A 13,952-nucleotide genomic window follows, 5' to 3' on the forward strand; every position below is an offset into this window, starting at 1 on the left:
CTTAAAAGTTCCACTTTGTTGACCAGCTAGTTGACAAATCTGTCTGTCTGTCCTTTGGTGCTGAACGGGTAGCACACCTAGCTAGGTAGCTAGCTAGCTAGTTAGATAGATAGATAGATAGATAGATAGACAGACAGACAGATAGATAGATAGATAGATAGATAGATAGATAGATATATATAGACAGATTGATAGATAGATAGATAGATATATAGACAGATTGATAGATAGATAGATAGATATATAGACAGATTGATAGATAGATAGATAGATAGACAGATAGATAGATAGATAGATAGATAGATAGATTGATAGACAGACAGATAGATAGATAGATAGATAGACAGACAGACAGACAGATAGATAGATAGATAGATAGATAGATAGATAGATAGACAGACAGACAGACAGACAGACAGATAGATAAATGGATAGATATATAGATAGACAGACAGACAGACAGACAGATAGATAGATAGATAGATAGATAGATAGACAGATAAATAGATAGACAGACAGACAGATAGATAGATAGATAGATAGAAAGATAGATAGATAGATAGACAGACAGACAGACAGTTAGATAGATAGATAGATAGACAGACAGATAGATAGATAGATAGATCGATAGATAGACAGACAGATAGACAGATAAATAGATACATAGATACATAGACAGATAAGTAAGGAAATATTAAAAAGTAAGGAATATTAATTTAAATATATTAACAAAAATGTACATAAATCAGTGCAAGTATGTGCAATCTGTTACCAGCAAAGTAAACCAGTAAAATCATTTTATGAGAGGCTTTTCCACAAAAAAAAAGCGACTTGTAGTAGGAAAACAATAATCGGAGCGCTGAAGGGAACTGCAGAGTCAGGTGATTTATTCTCCGTGGACTAACTGTACTTCAGTATCAGCGACATCTTTCACATCACCCCCATTGTTATTTAAAATGTTATAATGCAGCTTTAAACGGCCGAGGGAGCTGCGTAAGAATGTCTGCGGGCTCGTATGGCAAACAATGTCACTCAAACCTAAACTCTGTGTCACAGCCTAAGCCACATACGATACAAAAACAAACAAACACAGTGATACTAATTCAAATCCCCCAATTATAATCCGCTTACATGTACATTCTCCCCCTCCCAAAAACAGCACAATAAGGTCCCGTCACATGGTGCAGCCGGACCACCTCGTTAGGGCTGAGCGTCCACAGACGGGCCGGCGGTCGCACGCCGCGGCCGTCGCAGCATCTAAACACGGCAGCGGCTCCCGTCCGCCCGGAGGAGTGACCTCCCTCACCTCTGGCGCTTTTTCCCAGCGCCAGCGGAACAACAAGAGTCGCATTTGAACAGCCAGCAGAAAAACGAACCTCCTTTAGGAACCGGGGAGTTATTTTCGGGGCCGAAGTGGTGACAATGGAGAAGGAGCGGAGGGGGTGGTTGTAGTAGGCTGGGTGAGTTTGCGAAATCCAGGCCGAAAACTTTCTGGGTGCCAAAGGAGTTCATGGGAGAAAACTGGCTTTTTATATGTTCCTCCCCTCCCCCCCACACACACACACACAAAACCATCAAACCTCATGGCGCTACAATCATTTAATACTCCATCATTATGGGCTTTCTGACTTCATGAAACCACACACATGATTTTGGTTATGTAGTAGTTCGACCGCATTCCCCCCGTTACTCTCGCTTTTATAGAGCTGCCTCTTTTGATATGTTGCGTCTGGAACTTCCTCCTGACGTGGTCGCAGAGCGAGGATGTACAGTAGGAACTTATGCTTCCCCGCGAGACCTTTCGAACTCCAGCGTCACGGCTCCGGCCGTGGCCTGATCTTGGCACCGGCCCCGGATGGATGCGGCACCGCGAAGTGCTCTCCTCTCGGCCAGGGGTCGTCACGACGCCGTGATAATGTGAGTGTAGCTGCGGGTTTCCTGCGCCATTCCTGTGTGTTTGTTTGGGTTGCAGCGCACGTTTATTCATCATTTGGTTGATCCCCGAGAAGCATGGAGAGAGAGAGAGAGAGTGTTTGGATGGTCTCCATGCCCCTTCTGTTTGGCCACGCACAGCCTGCCAGACACTGGAACCTGACGCCGTTTTCGGATGATGACAGAGAGCCAAAAGCGCCGTAGCTGAAGATAGAGGAAAAAGAAGAAGGAGGAAAGAAAAAGAAGAAGAGATGAAGCATGAATGAGAGAGGGTGAAGCGAGGTAACGTAGACACAAAAGTGCCCTTTCAAACTGCATGCAGAGATAAAACCTGAGACGGGGTGTTTACCTTTGGCACCGGCCAACTGTCCCATTGTTACCAGCGACTGATCATCTCTGGGGGGTTTTTCTAAGAGCACTCTGAGTGAACCGGGTGAAACCTCACGCCCAATCCACGAAGCCGGGCGTCGGCATCCAGGTCAAGGGTGAAGGTTCAGGGCCTCTGCGGAGTCACAGCGGACTCGGTCGGGTTCTGCCCATGGCTATTTCAGCTTCAAAGCAAAACCAGAATGTTTTCCACTGCATTCAGCCTGTTTTCTGAAAAACCAGCAGGGTTTGAAATTGCAGGAATTGAGAGGAGCCAAATATGAGGAAATGGTCGAAGAGCTGCTGCCGGCCGTGAGTGTTCGACGGCGCGGATCCTGGGCACAGCTGCCGCGTGATTGGCGGAGCACTTTGAAAACAGTAACACGCTTTCCTCGGGAACCTTGACGCACGAGGACGACGTGGAACATCGCAGAGATCTTTTTTCTTCTTTCCACTGCTTATTACTGGTTTTCTTTAATCTGAGCGAGGAGCTCACGGAATGAAGAGCAGAGCCTCGTCTTCCTCCCCTCACTCCCACATCCTCTGTGGTAACAAGGTCATTCCGAGTCTGCCACACACACACACACACACACACACACACACACACACACGCACACGCTGCCTCTCTTCGCTCCTTGCACCCCGCCTCCCTCGCAGCCCCAATGTTTACACCCCGCTCCCCCCGACACCACCTCCACCTCTCCGGTCGCATCACGCCGGCCTGTGGTTTTATCAAAACTGCACATTTGAAAAGAAAATTGGAGCAATGATCGGCCCAAACAGGGATATTCCAGACCATTAGGCAGATCCAGTTTCAGTGGATGTGTGTGGGTTGGAGCGTGTGGGAGCGTCGGCCTATCAAAGGAGCCACTTCTGGACTGCGAGTGTGGAGGGAAACACGGGAGAAGGACACCGCCGTCGGGGAAGAACCGCACTGCATCGCATCGCGTTCTTTATTCTAACGTGATTATCTGACTGTCAGGGAATTAATGGAGCTCCTTGGATTTCCTCCGGAGTGGCCGGCTCGTGGGAGCGAGCTGGGGGGGGGGGTCACATGACCACGCCCGCAAAGTGAGGAAGAGCCGAAGTATTGAGGTTCAGTTCATACAATGCGTAATCTTTAATAATGCACGCGAGTCCGACAGTTATTTATTTTCAAAACGTGACCGCTTCCTTGGTTGGGTCCGACCACAGCCTCCTCTCTGTGACATCATCACCGGTGGACTCTATACTCTATAGTTTCTCGTGCGCACCAGAAACATATTTTTTCTGGTAAACATGTCCGCTCAGGGCCTCTGTAGACTTGTGCTGTGTTCACACCAAACTTGGAGAAAAGTCAGGGGAACGGCAAAGTCATCAGGGTTCATCCACTGGGAACCGTGCATGTTTGTGCAAAACATTTTTTCCAGTCAAACAGCCATTAAATAGCATAAGTTAAACGTTTGACCTGATGGTGGCGCCGACAGGAAAAGTCAGAGAGTCTCTATGAAGTCATTGTGATGACTGGACCAAAGTGGTGGACCGACCGACCGACCCACCGACCCACCGACCCACCGACCGACCCACCGACCGACCCACCGACCGACCGACTGACCCACCTACCGACCCACCGACCGACCCACCGACCCACCGACCCACCGACCGACCCACCGACCGACCCACCGACCCACCGACCCACCGACTGACCGACCGACCGACCCACCGACCCACCGACCCACCGACCGACCCACCGACCGACCCACCGACCCACCGACCCACCGACTGACCGACCGACCGACCCACCGACCCACCGACCCACCGACTGACCGACCGACCGACCCACCGACCCACCGACCCACCGACCGACCCACCGACCGACCCACCGACCCACCGACCCACCGACTGACCGACCGACCGACCCACCGACCCACCGACCCACCGACCGACCCACCGACCGACCCACCGACCGACCGACTGACCCACCTACCGACCCACCGACCGACCCACCGACCGACCGACCCACCGACCGACCCACCGACCCACCGACCGACCGACCCACCGACCCACCAACCGACCGACCCACCGACCGATAGACCGACCCACCCACCGACCCACCAACCGACCGACCCACCGACCGACCCACCGACCCACCGACCGACCGACCCACCGACCCACCAACCGACCGACCCACCGACCGACCGACCCACCGACCGACCCACCGACCCACCGACCGACCGACCCACCGACCCACCAACCGACCGACCCACCGACCGACCCACCGACCGACCCACCGACCCACCGACCGACCGACCCACCGACCCACCAACCGACCGACCCACCGACCGATAGACCGACCGACCCACCGACCGACCGACCGACCGATAGACCGACCGACCCACCGACCGACCCACCGACCCACCTACCGACCGACCCACCGACCCACCGACCGACCCACCGACCCACCGACCGACCGACCCACCGACCGACCCACCGACCCACCGACCGACCGACCCACCGACCGACCCACCAACCAACCCACCGACTGACCGACCGACCCACCGCCAGTTGGCCCACCGCCAGTCGGCATCACTCGACCCAAGGTGCAGACATGGCCAAAGATATGCAGCTGAAGATTCTGTATAGAAACCGAAAACAAGATGGACGTTCGCTCAGTCAGTGGTATTGTTGGAAGCGCTGCCCCCGCTCGGAGCCCCTCACACACTCGCGGAAAGTTGAACTCTTACTCTGTCAGCGCTCGGCGCAGGACTCCTGCATCCTCTCGCCCGCTGCTCCTTCCTCTCTGTTCCCCCTCTTCCATCCTACATCACGTGGCGGGACGGTGGACTCTCTGTCCAAACAGGAGATTTCGCCCCAACGGTGGGAACAGGGGAGATTTTTTCGGTGACGCAGCAAAGGGACGAATCCCACGGTTTTACTCGTGTCATGTCTGTTGACCTGGCGAGTGGGGATTGTTACACTGCACAGATTCTAGTGTCGGCCCGCGGTTGGATCACGGAAGCATATAGGAAGAAGGTGAGGTTTGACCCAGAGATGTGCAAGTGAGATAACCAGTAATGCATTCTGTGTTGACCTCTTAAACTTCTGTCTTCAATAAAGTACAACGTCTCTTTAGAAGCATTAATTCAATAGGAGACCGAATGTGAGGTTCACAGTAATCGAATCAGGCTGCGAACGAGGAGGAGGAGGAGGTGGAGGACGCAGTCCAGCACAGGGACTGAGGGGGAAAAGTAAAAACATTTGGGCAGGACGGACCATGACATCAGCAGAACACGTTTCTCAGTCAGCCGGCCGTGTCAGGATCTCCCAGACTTGACCTCCGCTTCCTCTCTGCGGTCACTTCAAAGTGGTTTTGGCGCCGGCCCGGAGGAACAGACCACACTGTCATCGCCGAGGTGGCCGCGGCCGTGGAGGAAGCACCCTGAGGTCATCGCGAGAGACGGATCCTCAAGATGTTTCCTCATCAATGCGCCGCCTGTCCACACCTGAGTCAATACGGCTCGTGGGTGTAGAGCAGACGAGAGATGCGCAGAGACACAACAGCCGATGAAGTCACCCATCTTGAATTGAGTAGTGAAACCCTGCCGCTCCTCCAGGGTGGGAACAAGAGTGCGTGGTGTGCACTGGCTGAGGGACGCCTGTTGTTTTTGTGAGTCACACACACTCACTCATGTTCGCAGATAATACCTAATATTATTTACCACGTTACCAGGTTCCACGCCGGGCCACGGCTGCTGTTTCCAATCACCAGAGAGTCAAAACAGAGCTGTCGGGTGTTTTGGGAAACACCGGCAGCCCCTCTCGACCAGATGATATTTCCCCTCCACCCAAGGTCCGCTCTCCTCCCGCTTCCTTCCAATCTTTCTCAGATAAACACTCATAATTCTGACATGATTCACCCGTTGCCCTGTCACAGATCGGCTCTTATCGCTCGCTGTTTTCATCAGTGTCTCCGTCCCTTTGCTCCCACGCGGATTCTTTTCATCGCGCCGGCGTCGGAGTTGCCCTGGGAGCTGAAACGTCTGAGCCATTGTGTACACACAGTACCTGCCGCTTGGCTTTCACACACCCTCACAGCTCCAGCATCGCCCTGTGGTCACTGCTGGAAACAAGCAGACAATGGCGGGGAAATGTCATGGGCATTCGTTCTGAGAGACGAGCGGTGACGCTGTGGGATGCTTCATTAGTCCTGACCTCACTCGTAAAGTCAACAGGACCAAAGAAATGTCCACCGCGACTTCTGTTACCATGACATAAGCAACAACATCACACGGAGATATCTGAACTGTTTAGAAAGAGGTGATTTACAACATTGACTGTGATTCCCCCGGGTTACTGTTAGAGTTGTATAGAGGGATTGTGGAGAGTAAACTCGTTTAAAAAACAAGACATTATCCAATTTTCGCATAAACTATGAGGGCATGAAGACTGACTTTAAAACAACAAGAGCAGGTTAAAGAAACAACTAAAGATAATGCATAAAGTAAACCATAGTTAATTCAAAATAAAACATTCAACTCAATGGCAAAGGATCAAGTAGCTAGTTAGCTTGCCGCAATTGAACAGTTGTAGGCTACCAGATGGCTAAAGGTAATGGATGTAGTTAGCTAACAGTAAACAGTGGAACTAGATAGCTAAAGGTAATGCATCAAGTAAATAGTAGTAAAGTAAAAGTAATTAAAAGTTCAAGTACACAACTTAATTTAAAGGATAAAGTAGCTACTGTAGTTAGCTAACAGCAATCAAACAGTTGATGTCTGAAGGTAATGTATAAAGTAGTTATCTCAAATTCATCTAAATTAAAGTAAACAGTTGAAATATAGAGCCAAAGGCTTCAATAACAGATGGTTGAAACAGCGTCTGCATCGCCTGGTCGTAAGAATGCAGACGTGACCAAACACTGACAGAAAGTAAATGATGAAATCCACTTTCATGAACTTAATGTTGAATTCACGTTTGAATTTAGATGAACGCTTCTGGGATCAAGATGCTCGCTGTCAGTATGAAGTGGTTATCAACTGAGAGGCCTGGACGTGGGGATAATGTCAGGAAAAAGAAATGTTGGAACTGTTCTCAACATGACAGGATGAAGAAGTGAGCGGCTCCAAGTCGATTAGCATAAACAGAATCATGAAGTATGGTAATGCATTTCAAATCCAGACAAGGTGCAGGTGCTGGAGCTGCGTAATGTGAAACAATATACTCCCTTCTTTCACAAATCCAGAGGGAAAGTTGGATGTGAAGGGAAGAAGAAAAAACACTTTTATAAAAGTCTTCCAATTTGTGAAAACATCTTCATAATTAGATTTTCCACCAGGTGTGCGTTTGCAGCGTGAGGCCACGGTCGGATTCATTTCTGAATGAGCCGTGATGTGAGAAACTGGAGGAGGTGGGTGGGACGGGCCTAGTCGCTCCGCATGCTACAGCGAAGTACGTCATCCGGCATGACCTCAGACCCCGGACCTCTGGGCTCATTAGGCTCACACCTCTGAGTGCGTGATGAGAGAGAGAACAGAGGGAAGACGGGAACGAGGAGGGGGAGAAAAAAACACAACAGAGGAGATGTTCTTCAGGCGGGAGTAAATCAAAAGCCTCGCAGGGATGATGATGATGATGTAGCTGGTTTTCCCCTTCTCCGACACAAAGGCCAGTACAGTATCATAGATTCCACCCCCCCCCCCCCCCCCCCCCCCCCCCCCCCCCCCCCTCCAGTGGACTCTCCTAACAACCCGACCGTCTGTTGCTGTTGGGAGGGAAGTGATGTCAGTGAATCACAAACCGACATGATGGGGGGGGTCCATGATACATGCTGCACCAACAACGACACGGCCTATCTGATGTGTTTAATAGCAGAGACAGTGAGTGTGTGTGTGTGTGTGTGTGTGTGTGTGTGTGTGTGTGCAGCAGACTGATGGCTGGTATGTTACCAGGCTCCTGTCTGTCTCACTGTATCGCTGACGGAGGATTTTTCTGGACAATAACTGCTATGCACTGTTTGACGTACAGACGTGTGTGTGTGTGTGTGTGTGTGATATCAGCCTTCCAGAGCTCCTAGATTAATAGAAGCGTCAGATCCCCTTGTTTACAGCCGGTGTTGTGTCCGGCCCACATTCCTCCCGTGGCTTCCCCCTTCAAGTGGAGCTGTTGTAACCTTCGATTAGCGGTTTTTGCTGCGGCCGTGTTTTTTCGTACGAGTCTTCGTCCTGGACACTCATGCGGCTGCGGTCGAACCCCGAGTATCAATTGACGCACTGTGAAATAACGGTCCAGTGTGTGTCACTCAACCCGCTTGACCACGGTGACACTGTACTTCCTCATTATGTCCTGGACGTGTAGTGATACAGTAAAATGATCTAACTTATCTAATCATTTTTATAACAGAAATGTTGTGAGCCAATATGATAACATTTATTTAGACATATTGTCGACAGAAAACACTGAAACTCCCGACGCTCCTGAAACGCCTCGTCAGTCGTTTGGTGATGCAACTGAAAGCTCTGGACAAAAGCAAGCAAGGGAGCCTTGAGTCGGGATTCTTCTTCTTGTCAAACGTCTCATTCCAAAGTCAAGATTGAACTTTGATGCTTAACTTTTTTGCCGACTACAAATCCTAGAATGGATTAAATCAAATGTATGGTGCTTTAGGAGTGTGTGTGTGTGTGTGTTTGTGTGTGTGTGTGTGTGTGTGTGTTGACTAATACATCACCATGACATCAGGGCAAAACCCTGTAGATGAAGAAAAACACAAAAAGAGGAAGTTGAGCTTTCTTCTTTCAATCAATAAAACCGATCACAGTTGCCACCTCTGTTCTCGAGTTTGGTTCAATAAACACAACACAGTGTATATACTGTACATGTTGAAAGGCTTTTTGGTTTGTGCCCACATCACATGGTAATGGGACTTTCCCAATTTATTTTTTGCTGCTGCATCGCTGGGCGAGGTCCGGGCAGCCATGAAAGCTGAATGGCCGACATCTATCGCAAAGTTATGATAAATAAGACAATTCCAAAAATATTTGAAAATAAACAACCCTTCAGCATGACTTTAATGTCCCCGGGCTCTCAGGGATCTCTCGCCGCTCTCTGACTCAGAGATTAATTATGGTCGCTCAAGCAACAGGAAGCAGGAAATCCTAACCATGCCTACTGTACTTTTTGTGTAGAGATTGTAATCTCTCCCATTACAACCCACAGCCTCTCACTTATCTCCCCCCCCCTTTAATTTGAAGGGGCTGCTCCGAACGACGTCAGTCAGGTCAAGGGTCGCCCACACGAGCGTTGCCGGGCAGATCCCTGTGTGGTGTCTGCTCGTCTGGAAGCCTCTTGTTGACTGTCATCAGGCTCCGGAGATCAGATACGAGCTCGTCAGACACATTCCTCTCCTCCTGCATCACCGCACAACCTGCAATTAGGTTTTCCCACCTCTCCCTTTTTCTTCCCTCCTCCTCCTCCGCCTCCCATCATGTCAGACAGACACCGCCATTCATCCACTGCACACACACACACACACACACACACACACACACACACACACACACACACACAGATCTGTGCGCTGAACATTACCTAATCGTGTATTTGTCCCTGTGTGGTGCAGGTTTATAATCACATGGCAACAATGGCTGTTTTGTGCGGCTGCCGTCAAACATAATCGAGGCCTGCAGCTCTGTCATTGAGACCCATCAACATCATCCTCATCCTCATCATCATCATCGCCTCACACGTCCTTTCTGTTTCCTCTGGCACCTGCAGCAGCACCGGTACAGTAACAGTAAGAGTGACAGTGAGGAGGTCGGTGGTAAACGGAGCCTTTAATCGGTTCGAGTGAATCTCTGCAGACAAACCGTGACTCAGCGTTCTCCTTGATCTTTAAACAGAGAGAAACAAAAACCGTCATCAGAGACTAAAATCCTTCATGCGATCCTCCGACAGTGAGACTGAAGGTTCAACTGCAACTGATGATTATTTTCTCGACTTGTGTGGTCATTATTTCTTTTTCTTTCTGGATAAACCCACTGAACCGTCGGGGAAGAGCTCGGATGCTTCACGTCAACAAGAGAAGTAACGTCTCAGTGAAAAAATACTGCAATTCAAATGTACTGTTTTTAATATCCATTACCATATACAGTATGTTATTGGATTATTCTTTTTTAAGTATAAATATTGCAGCTGACCTGAACAAGTGTTGGGTGGTTTCATCTAAAAAAAATACCTAATTAGTTTAATATAATCATGCATGTAAAATATAACAGTGCAGTTTAAATAAAACTCAAAATAACAGTAACATAAAAAATGGAAATACTTCAGTAAAGTACTTCAGAATTCTACTTAAAGTTCAGTACCTTAAGCCATCCAGTACAACTGTTTGATTGCTGTAGGCTAACTAGCTACCTCATCCTTTACCATTGAGTTGAACATTTAATTACTTTTAATTAACTACGGTTTACTTAATGCATTACCTTTAGGTATCTAATTATACTGTTTGATTACTTTTAGCTCACAACTTTATCCGTTAAGCTAGTTCAACTGTTTACTTTTAGCTAAATATTTATTTATCCATTATTTTTTCATTACTTTATCCATTTCCTTGAGCCCTCTAGTTCAACTGTTGGTTGCTGTAAGCTAACCATCTACTTTATCCTTTACCTTGAGTTATATAGATGAACTTTCAATTACTTTTAGTTAACTACTCTTTACTTTATGCATTACCTTTAGCTATTGAGTTCTACTGTTTGATTGCTTTTAGCTACTTGATCCTTTAGTCATCACCAATCTTTTGATTATTTTAGCCAACAACTTGATCCGTTACCTTTATCTAGTTCAACTATTTACTGTTAGCTAACTATTCATTGATCCATTACCTTTAGCAATCTAGTTCAACAGTTTTATTGCTTGTCGCTAACTTTATCCTTTACCTAAAGTTATCCCATTCAACTGTTAAATAACTTTTGAGCTGATCTATTTCCTAACCATTAACTACAGTTTACTTCATGCATTACCTTTAGCTATGTAGTTCAAAAACACGGTACGAGTTGGCGGAGTCAAAAAACAAACAAACTAAGAGCACATGTAAAAGCTTTATTGTCACACTGAGCTTCAACATAAAACAAAACTTCAGAGTTTTCTGACTTCACGCGTAGAATGTGTAAACTACTGAGCAATGCCACTAAAGGGGGAACAAGTGAAGTCACTCGTATATAACTTACATCATTTAATAAATATCTGCATTTGGCAGGACTTTACAAGGAGGCGTGGGGGTACAGAAGTGAGCGGAGCAGAGGAGCATCTCGGTCTGTTTTTAAATTTAAAACACTGGGAGCAACAGTAGCAAAAGAAAAAACAGATTTTACAGAATCTGCTTCGAGTCTTCGCGGGGGGACGACACATTCAGCTTTCACGAATACGACAGGTTATCACTGTAGGTCACCGGGGATGAGCGGGAATGTCGATAGAGGGAAAACTTTAGCGGGGGAAAAAAAACCTGGGAAAGTCCGACTGCACATTCACACTGGGAGAGGGTTTGAACAGTGTGACGCTGGAGTCCGCGACTCGTTAATACACTAATACATTCCTTTACATGTAAACCGATATAATCTCTCACTCCTCGGGTTAATACTTCACTTATCGTGTTCTACTATCGTTTGAATAGTAGGAATAACTTGGGGTATGACTTTTTTTTTGCGCGTAAACAAACATCTTTTAAGATTATAGGAATCGTTTGGCAGCCGAGAGATCGAAGCGGTAACGGTTAACGAAGCGTCGGGGCGGCGCGGCTCGATACGTCGCGAAGAAGAAGAAGAAGAATTAACGCTGAGCTTTTTAACAGTCAATGAAGATTCAGCCATGCAGGTGAGCGCCACCGCCGCCGACGACAACACTTTAAACTTTATAATAACTGATGAGAGGCTGTGATTATATATTACAGTGTTTAACACGTGAGGAACACGTGAGGAACTCGTGGCATCTCTTTCGGTCCCTCATTTAAAAAAAGGAAAATAAATAAATTGCGAATGTCAAAATGTAGCCCAGCAATTCCTTTTCGGGGGGGGGGGGGGGGGGGGTGTCCACACCGGGAGAAGATTCCCGAGGTTCGGATGAGGCAGGAATGAAAACGTCCTCCATCTCCCCACGGCCAAAACCAAAAATCAAATAATAAAAGTGCATCTCAGCAAGTTGCTGGTAGTGCTGTGTGTGTGTGTGTGTGATGTACGCATGGAGGCTGGTGAGTAACCAGTGTGTGTGTGTGTAAATTGTGGTATTCCCAGTCCTTCATTCCACAAGGTGACTGGAGCGTGGGTGACACAGTGTGTGAGTCCAGGCTCCAGCTATGAGCATCATCATCCTCCTCATCATTTTAAGTTCTGTGGGTTCAGAGGTGCAGACCAGGGCACCGACGTCTTTAATTACTGAGCGATTCCCGCGAGCGTCTGCGTCACGGGAATGTTTCTCCCCGATGATCAGGACGTGGGCCGCTGACGCAGGGGCCGAAAGGGGGAGGAGCTTCGGCCTACAGGCTACATTTGGCAACGTTGAGCCGTCGACGTCACGGCTTCTTTTCATCGCTCTGAGCAGCATTTCATGTTCCATTAGACTCTACCTTCAAAAATATATATATACTTTATTTAATACCGACTGAAATATTTTTTTTTTACTAAGTTTGACAACCAAGGAGATTGTTGCCAGGCAACCACTGTTATGTTTTAGTTTTTTATAGATGAAACAGGAATACCGATATCGGCAAGAGGCAATTTCATCAAGTGCTTTTTTTTTCTTTTTCTTTCTACTGCCACATAACGGTTCGTGGGATTGGCAAGTAGAATTTACTAAGGATGTTTTTACAGCTTCAACAGCATCTCGTCAATCTGTGGGAGACGGGTCCAAAGTGTTTGAACTGATCCAAAATGGACCCCGTGGAACTCTGACCTGAACCCAATGTGCAAAAAAGTTTTTACCCCCCAAAAAAGAGATCAGATTTGAACGAGGCCAAACCAAACCAGGAAGGACCCGAGGCCTCCATCTAAACTGGTGCAGATCAATTAATAGACCAATCAACAAGCAGAATAATAATTGAGTCTGAAGATATTAATGTAAAGTTATAGCTAATAGCTAGTTATAACTAAAATAATTTGTTTTATGCTTCACACTCATATTTAAACAATCAACTGAGAGTCCAACAGCCTCAATAAACTGAGCGATGACAAACGTTTTGTCTTTTTAACATTTTGAATATCTGCGAATCAAATAATTGAATATTAATATAAATCTTTTTCTAAAATAAGTTGAACGCGATACCACTGCTCGGTTCCCGTGACGAACCAGAACCACAACGACCTCGAACGCTCATCAGAATATTGATCAGCTGATGGTTGACGAGGATTAATGCAATAATGGAAAAGTACAGGAGAACAAGTCAGACGTGGACGAGTGTCGGGGTATATGTTGGATTCCCTGCTGACAATACGAGGGTGTGGTCTGCCCCCGCCGTAGTGTGTGCGTGTGTGTGTGTGTGTGTGTGTGTGTGTGGAAACAGCAGTGAGGAGGTGAGTCGCGGGCGTGGTGACATCATGGCCCAGCTGTGGGGATTCCCTAACAAGAAACACATTCTCTTCCTCCGTCTGTCTGGAGCAGATGGGCTGGGTCTCTCTCTCTCTCTCTCT

This window comes from Scophthalmus maximus, chromosome 14 (genome assembly GCF_022379125.1).
Source record: "Scophthalmus maximus strain ysfricsl-2021 chromosome 14, ASM2237912v1, whole genome shotgun sequence".
In the NCBI taxonomy this organism is placed as follows: Eukaryota; Metazoa; Chordata; class Actinopteri; order Pleuronectiformes; family Scophthalmidae; genus Scophthalmus; species Scophthalmus maximus.